At 40.6% G+C, this 9,128-nt stretch overlaps 1 protein-coding gene across 1 annotated transcript in view; it reads right to left on the reverse strand.

Moving 5' to 3' along the window:
- The window catches only part of Sult1c3 (sulfotransferase family 1C member 3), a 38,305-nt gene extending 31,699 nt beyond the window's left edge, over positions 1–6,606 (reverse strand). The window contains exon 1 of the mRNA XM_087898118.1: positions 6,502–6,606. The gene's annotated coding sequence lies outside the window, so the exon portion shown is untranslated. The remainder of the gene's footprint in view (positions 1–6,501) is intronic.
- Between the last annotated feature and the right edge of the window lie 2,522 nt (positions 6,607–9,128).

The raw sequence follows: 9,128 nt of genomic DNA on the forward strand, positions 1-9,128 counted from the left end.
TATCTCCCCTACAAACTCAGTGGAACTCTGAAACACAGCCTGCAACTACACAGAGAGGACCAAGAGGTAGGCTGCTCCAACACCCCCATCCCATCCATCAGACCTTGTAAGCTACAAGTCCCACTCCACCCCCCAAACACTCCTATCTCCCCCACAATCTCAGTGTAACTCTGAAACACAGCCTGATACTACACAGAGAGAATCAAGAGAGAGGACCAACAGAGGAACTCTGAAACACAAGATGTGACAGCAGAGTGGGCCAAGGGGGCAAACCAACAGAGCAGGCAAACAGAGAGGGTCAAGAGAGATCTCAGTGGTTCTCTGAGACACAGACAGTGACAGTACAGAGCAGACCAAGAACAGTTCGCAAAGACACAGACAGCCACTGCAAGGATTGGATCAAGACGCAAAGACATTTCTGGCACAAATGGCAGGAAGAGATGGGTAGGCACCAATCCAAGAATTCATTCAACAACCTAAAATGCAACATATTAACACTAGAACCCAGTGATCATACAACAGGAAGACTCGGTCATCATAACCCAGAAGAAAATGCCTTTAAGTGTAACTTTATGAGGATGATGGAGACCTTTTAAGAAGAAATTAAAAATTCCCTTAAAGAAATTGAGGAAATGATAAAGAAAAAAATTGGAAGAAATCAATAAATCTCTCTAAGAAACCCAAGAAAAACCAAGAAAAAAAAACAATCAAATCAGTTAAGCAAAGAGTTCAATTAGTTCAAGACTTGAAGACTAAAATAGAAGCAATAAAGAAAACATAAACCAGAGGAATTTCTAGATATGGAAAAACTGAATGGGAACTACAGAGGCAAGCATCACCAACAGAAATATAAGAAATGGAAGAGAGAATCTCAAATGTTGAAGAGACTATAGAGGAACTAGAGTCATTGGTAAAAAGCAAACATTAAATCAAATAAGTTCTTAACACAAAACATCCAGAAATCTAGGGCACCCTGAAAAGACCAAACCGAAGAATAATAGGGATAGAAAAAGGAGAACTCCAGTTCAAAGGCACAGAAAATATATTCAACAAAAACCATGAAAGAAAACATTCCCAATCTAAAGAAGAATATGCCTAGGAAGGTACATGGACCTTACAGAATACCAAATAGACTTGGCAAAAACAAAAAAAAGGTTCATCACCATATAATAATTAAAACACAAAACATACAGAATAAAGAAAGAATATTAAGAACTGTGTCCCGCGCTACCGTCTCGCCCGCAAGAATGACGCGGGACACTTAGGATCTTTCTGTAGCAAAGCTTTAATGCGTCTTGAGAGGGAGAGCATAAGCTTACATTGCGGAGACCCAGAATGAGGGGAACCCAGCCCTTATAAAGGAAACAGTCCTCGCTTCTGACATGTCACTCTTGGATTGGTCCGCTGCCCATTATCCCAGATGATACCTCGGAAGTAGGCAGGGACGCAGCAGTAGAGAGTTACCAAGCACATGCGCTGGGATTAAAGGCGTGTGCTACAACACCTTGAACTCACAGAGATCTGCCTGTCTCTGCCTCCCAGGCATTGGGACCAAAGGCGTGTACTACCACACCTTGAGGTCACAGAGGTCAATCTGCCTCTGCCTCCCAGGCATCAGGACTAAAGGCGTGTACCACCACACCTTGAGGTCACAGAGGTCAATCTCTACCTTTGTCCCTTGAAGCAATGGAGAATGTGATTGCGGCCCTCCACAGAACTGCAAAGAAAAAAGGTTAAGAATCATAAAGACAGACCTATCAGAATTACACCTGACTTCTCAATGGAAACCATGAAAGCCAGAAGGTCCTGGAGACACAAAGAGACCATGTTCTGCAGACACAAAGAGACCATGGATCAAGATGTTCTGCAGACACAAAGAGACCATGGATCAAGCCCAGACTACTATACCCAGAAAAGCTTTGAATCACCATCGATGGAGAAAACAGGGTATGCCATGACAAAAACAGATTTAAACAATACCTATCCACAAATCCAGCCCTACAGAAAATACTAGGAGGAAATCTCCAAACCAAGGAAGAAAACTACACCCAAAAACACAGACAATAGATAACCCCTCACCAGCATAACCCAAAGAAGGGAAATACACAAACACTACCACCAAAAAATGACAGGGATTAACGAACACTGGTCATTAATATCTCTTAATATCAATGAACTCAATTCACCTATAAAAAGACACAGGCTAAGAGAACGGATACAAAAACAGGATCCAGCCTTCTGCTGGATAAAGGCAGATATTACCTAAGAGTAAAGTGTTGGGAAAATATTTTCCAATCAAATGGACCTAAGAATCAAGCAGGTATAGCTATCCTAATATCTAACTAAATGGACTTCAAACTACGATCAATCAGAAGAGACAGAGAAGGGCATTTTATACTCATAACTGGAACAATCCATCAAGATGTAGTCTCAACCCTGAACATCTATTCCCCCAACACAAGAGCACCCACACATGTTAAAGAAACATTACTAAAGCTTAAATCCTATGTCACACCCCACACACTAATAGAAGGATACTTCAACACCCTACTCTCCCCAATGGACATGTCTACCAGACAGAAACTTAACAGAGAACTAAAAGAAATAACAGATGTCATGAATCAAATGGACTTAACAGACATCTATAGAACATTTCATCCAAACACAGAATATACCTTCTTCTCAGGATCTCACGGAACCTTCTCGAAAATTAATCACATACTCGGTAATGAAGTAAAACTCCACAGATACAAAAGAAAATGGAGTAACCCCCAGTATCTTATCAGATCACCATGAATTAAATTTAGAATTTAACTGCAATACTACTTGCAGAGAGCCTACAAACTCATGGAAATTGAACGGTGCTCAATTGAACCACCCCTGGGTCAAGGAAGAAATAAAGAAATTAAAGACTTCCTACAATTCAATGAAAATAAAGGAACAACGTACCCAATCCTATGTGACACTACGAAAGCAGTACTAAGAGGAAAGTGCAGAGCACAGAGTGCCCACATAAAGACAGTGGAGAAATCTCACATGACTATAACAGCACACCTGGAACCTCTAGAACAAAAGCAAGCAGACTCGCCCAGGAGGAGTAGACTGCAGGAAATGATCAAGTTGAGGGCTGAAATCAACGAAATAGAAACAAAGAAAACAATACAAAAATCAATGAAACAAAGAGTTGGTTCTTTGAGAAAATCAACAAGAGAGACAAACCCTTATCCAAACTAATCAAAAGGCAAAGAGAGAACATCCAAATTAACAAAATCGTGAATGAAAAGGGGGACATAACAACAGACATTGAGGTAATTCAGAGAATTATTTGATCATACTACAAAAACCTGTACTTCACAAAATTGGAAAATATAAAAGAAATGGACAATTTTTTAGATAGATACTATATACCAAAATTAAATCAAGACCACATGAGCAATTTAAATAGACCTATAACTTGCAAAGAAATTGAAGCTGTCATCAAGAACCTCCCAAGCATAAAAAGCCCAGGGATGGATGGTGTTACTGCAGACTTCTATCAGAACTTCCAGGAAGAGCTAATACCTATATTCCTCAAAGTGGTCCACATAATAGCAATATAGAAACAGAAGAGTCATTGCCAAACTCTTTTTATGAAGGTATAGTTACCCTAATACCAAAACCACACAAAGACTCAAACAAGAATTACAGACCAAACTCACTCATGAACATGGATGCAAAAATTCTCAAAATTCTGGCAAACTGAATCTAAGAACACATCAAAAAATCATCCATCAGAACCAAGTAGGCTTCATCCCAGAGATGCAGGGCTGGTTCAACATACGAAAATCGATCAATGTAATCCACCATATAAATAAACTGAATAAAAAATGATTATTTCATTGAATGCAGAAAAAGCATTTGACAACATCCAACATCCCTTCATGATAAAGATCTTGGAGAGATCAGAAATACAAGGAACATATCTAAATATAATAAAAGCAATATACAGCAAGCCGGCAGCCAACATCAAATTAAATGGAGAAAAACTCAAAGCAATTCCACTAAAATCAGGAACAAGACAAGACTGTCCACTCTCTCCATATCTCTTCAACATTGTTCTTGAAGTTTTACCAATAGCAGTTAAGACAACAAAAGGAGATCAAGGGGATTCCAATTGGAATGCAAGAAGTTAAACTTTCGTTATTTGCAGATGATATGATAGTGTATAAAAATGACTCCCAAAACAACCAGAGAACTCCTACAGCTGATAAATACCTTCAGTGATGTGGCAGGATACAAGATCAACTCAAAAAACCAGTAGCCCGCCTGTATACAAATGATAAAGAAGCTGAGAGGGAATCAGAAAAGCATCACCTTTCACAATAACCCTAAATAACAAAATATCTTGGGATACCAAAAACCAAGGAAGAGAACGACCAACTTGACCAGAACTTTAAGTCTTTGAAGAAAGAAATTGAAGATACCAGAAAATGGAAAGATCTCCCATGCTCTTGGATAGGTAGGATTGGTATTTTTAAAAAAAAAAAAAAAAATCTAGTAAACTAAAAAAAAGGAAGCCATTCATGAGTAAGAAAAAAATCTTTTACACACATTTTTTTGATTTTCGTTTCATTTTCCTTTTATCTGTTTTAAAAATCTCTATTAATTTAAAATGCACAATTTTCCTTTAAAAATCACTTACTTCTCAGTTATTTTTTTATTCATTCTGAAAGTATTTTAAGACATTAACGTTCTTATTAAACTCCATGCCTTGGTTGTGTTTCTACTTTATTGACAAATACATTACACAGGCTTCCATGGGGCATTGGAGAAGTAAATGGCCAAGGGACAGTTCTCTGCATCTCAAAGACAGGGCCACTTCTTTGTCCTCCAGCAGCTGGTGAGGAGCAGGGCTTGGAGAGTCCCAGCCCTGAGTCCTGTGCTAATTCAACAATGTTACACCTTGCCCTGCTTGTACTTTAAGCAGTAGCTCTCAACTTTCCCAACACTGTGACTATTTAATACAGATCCTCATGTTGTGCTGATCCCCAAACACAAAATCATTTTTGTTGCTACATCATAACTGTAATGTTGCAACTGTTATGAATCATAATGGAAATTTATTTTTGGAGAGAGAGGAGTGCCAAAATGTCAGAACCCACAGATTGATAGCCTCTACTGTAAGGATTGATGGGAGAAATGAAGGATTCAGGACCATGGATTTTGCTGGCACTCCACAGTCTGTCAAGCACAGGAGCAAGACACTTCTGGCTGTTTTCAGTCCCTTCTCCTGCCTTTCCCAGCCTGACCCTCAGCAGCAGGCCCTCCCTCAAAGGTGACTAATAGATTCACCTGTCTGTAAACACCTTGAGCACAAGGGACTCAATTTTCCTATCATTGTTTGTGAACACTTTGGAATAACAAAAGCAGCAATTTATTGTCACGTATAATATTGATTCCATACATTAACATAAACTATTTGCTTTAGAATTTAAATTCTGAATTGAAAATATAAAAATACTTACATGGTCTGAGTTGTATTTACTGTGTAGCTTCTGACATTTGTACTTTCTTTGCAAGGCTTCTTGGGGAAATAAAATAACTCATAAACTTTTCTTTGACCTGTAGATGTGATTACCTTTCAGTCGCTGACTTTATCAGGAATTCATCTCAATGCACAGCCGAACAGAGGCCATCAATGTCCTGTGTTAAATGTTAGTGGTGAAGTGCCTGCAGGTCAGTCTGGATGCTCACACTGAATTGAGAGGCTACATTCTTGGACGAATCACTTCTGTGTGTGTCTGTGTGTGCCTGTGGGTGCCTATGTCTGTGTGTATGTGGATGGGGTTGGGAATGCCTACTATTTGGGCTTATGTGGATTTGTCTACATGTGTGTAAGAATGGAGGTAAGACGTCAACCTCTTTCTCCTGTGTTTGAGAAAGCCCACGCCTGCCAGGGACTTCTGGTGCATGAAAGGGTTGGTCAACAGGGAACAGGTGTGAACATGGGATAAAGACTAGAACATTGCCTTCTGGCGCACCTGGCCATGATGCACAGTTAAAGACTTGCAGCAGATGGACGTACCCAAACACAAACACAGAAACTATGCAGAGAAACTCGTGCACACAAAACTCAATATATACGAATACATTGAAATTTAAACACAGAAATCCACGTTTGGAAGTAACTACCACGGGATTCAGAGTTCTGCAGAATACTAAGCAGAATAAGAAACACATTGACCATGAGCTGACAGCCATTTAATAATTTCCACATTTGCTTTGTGTGGCTTGCACTACGTGTGCCTATTTAGAGAGTAAATCTTCTAGGAAAAGTAATCCTAAACCGTTTCTTCTATGAACAAGGTTTAATGACACCATGGTTTGAAGAAGTCAGATAGGCTACTCTACCACCATCTCGGTGTTGCTCCCTCAGTCTGGATCACAAAGCTTCCTTTCTGATCCTCTGTCCCTCTGTTCCTGTAAGCTAGCACCAAGGTTCAGGCTCTCTCAGATGCATACCTTTTGTGGGAGACTGGAGGAGTGGAAACAGAACCTTCACCTTTCTAGGCTCCACTGCGGGTTCAGGCAGATGGAAAGAAGGGCCCGTGGCGAACTTGAGCGCACTCACAAGGCATCAAGCCTGGAATCTCAGCTCTATTTAACCCATTGCTCCAGCGAAGCAGGTGGGCCGCATTCATTCCCTTCCCAGAGTCACACCTGTCATCTCTGCAAGCTCTGCCCTGGATGCAGAAACGCCCCTGAAACACTCTACCTCAGGTGAACAGACCATGCCTAAAATTGGCAAGAAAGCTTGGCCCACCTGGGTTCCTACTGCAATTTGTGGACGTGGGTGGGACTTCACCCTCAACTAAAACCTCACTCCTGGTGAATCCTTTCTCTAGATTCCAGTATCTCAATCAACACTGTGTGTGTGGCACTTTTCCTTAGCATATGGGTCACCAAGAGCTTGGGAATCAACTGAACAACTCTAATTTGTTTCTGCTGTTGTAATTCATTAAGTAATTCATAGAGAATGAGCATGACATATGTTGAGAGTTTAATTCAAATTATTTGTACTTAACAACCTCTAACTGTAAAAGTTAGTTCATAAAACTGCATTTCTGGCTTGGTCAGATGTAAACAGAATAAGGGATGCTGTAAAGATTTGCAGACGCTGATTTTAATGTTTGCACTCGAAAGGCGTTGTCAGCATGGCACAAACTACAGTCAGCTGAGAGAAGAAACCACAGATGAGGAATTGTGTCCATCAGATGGGCCTGTGGGCATGACTGTGCGTTTCTTCTTAATTTGTGACTGATGTGTAAGGGCCCTGCCCACGGTGGGTGCCACCCCAAACAGGAGGTCCTGGGCTCCATGACTAAGGCTGAGCCCACATGGACAGCAGGACAGTGAGCAGTGTAGCCTTATGCTCTCTGCTCAGTTCCTCTCTAGAGTTCCTGCCTGGGCTTCACTTCATGATGAGCCAAGAGAACCTTCAGGGATCATATTAAACCAGGGTGTGTGCCTCTTGTAATGATGGTGGTCCCCATAGCTCAGTTGGTATCAATCAGGATGTTTTTTGTTGCTAGTTTAATATTTGGTACCTGGGTGCTGATCAGGGCACCAACTCCAGGACAGACTATATGTAGAGCATGGGGTAGCTTCTGCGTCCCTTGCCTCTTTCTTCCACACCCTCTCCCTGAAAATGATCTTCCCAACCTCTGAACTGAGTGAAAACCTGGTTCGCTAGGCTAAAGATAAATGCTGCAACACTGAAGAAGAACCTTGAGTGACTGTCCAGGTAGCAAGGTGTCTCTGTCAATTCTAGAGTTTTGGAGTTGTTAAAATGCACTTCCTGCTAACTTAGGCATTATTATATCCTTCTGGGGTCTTTGATGGAGTTGAAGAATAGATAGTTATAGTTTTCCTTAGATATGCTAAAAGATAAAGTAGATATAAGTATTGTAACTAAAATTCTTGCTTGATACCTGTTTTACTATATGTAAATTTACTATGTTAAAGTTAAAACTTTCCTTTCTACTTAGAAAGTGGGAAGTGATATGGGATTCCCCTATGTACACTGTGAATGTGTTTGCTTAGTGAAGAAAGCTGCTTTCTTCCTATAGCAGGGAACAGTAGGGCTAGGTGGGGAAATTAAGCTGAAAGCTGGGAGAAAGTAGGCAGAGTCAAGGAGACACAATAGATCTATCACATGAGACAGAAGCTGGACAGAAGCATATCAGTAGGCCACCACAACACGCCAATACACAGAGTAATAGAAATGGGTTAATTTCAGACATAAGAGTTAGTCAGGAATATGCCTCAACTATGGCCAAGCAATGTTGTAATTAATAAACTTTCTGTATGATTTTTTTCCAATCTGGGTGGCCAGGAACAAACGAGCAGCCTCTGCCTACATCACCCCTCACTTTCATGAACTGCAAAAAAAATTGTGGATTATGAGTTACTTTTTATATTGCTGACCTCATCAGTGAATTTTTTGATAATAATATAATGTTAACCCATTGGTTCCTTCACATTGTGTTGATTAGTTTTATTATTTAGAGGTTTAAGTTTTCCATTGATTCTTCTAAATCTTCATTTTATATATGAGTTTGTTTCTTAGGGGGAAGCAAGGAAAGATGGGAGGTTACAGAGGGTCTATGATGTGAGGAAAGATCCTCCATCCAGGCACGAGGACTCTAGTAATGATGCACACTGAGTGGGAGTCTGAAGCAGTTTCATTCCCATCAGACAAAGCTTGTCTCCACGAACCTCAAAGTTTCTCTGGAATCAGGAGATCCAGCACCACCAAAAAGCAGGCTTCATTAATATCAGGCCTGTGCTACAATGACAGAAGAAGGGATCTGTAATTGAGGCTACTTGCAGGGTCACTGAATTTCTGGTGGGAATAAGTAGAAGAGACACATTCAATGTATGACTGTGTGACAGCAAAGAATCTGCCATGACTTCAGGACAACTCAGGTGCAGGAGGGACGGATAGGAACCCTCTTTGATAGACCCATGCTCATTGGATACATTTCTGTTGTGGTAAAATTTCATAACCATGGGGTCATAAGAAGAAACATATCTGGCTCATTTATGGAAGGATGAGAGCCCATGGAGGTGGGACAGTGGAAAGAAAG

Source organism: Myodes glareolus, chromosome 18, assembly GCF_982192425.1.
Source record: "Myodes glareolus chromosome 18, mMyoGla1.1, whole genome shotgun sequence".
In the NCBI taxonomy this organism is placed as follows: domain Eukaryota; kingdom Metazoa; phylum Chordata; class Mammalia; order Rodentia; family Cricetidae; genus Myodes; species Myodes glareolus.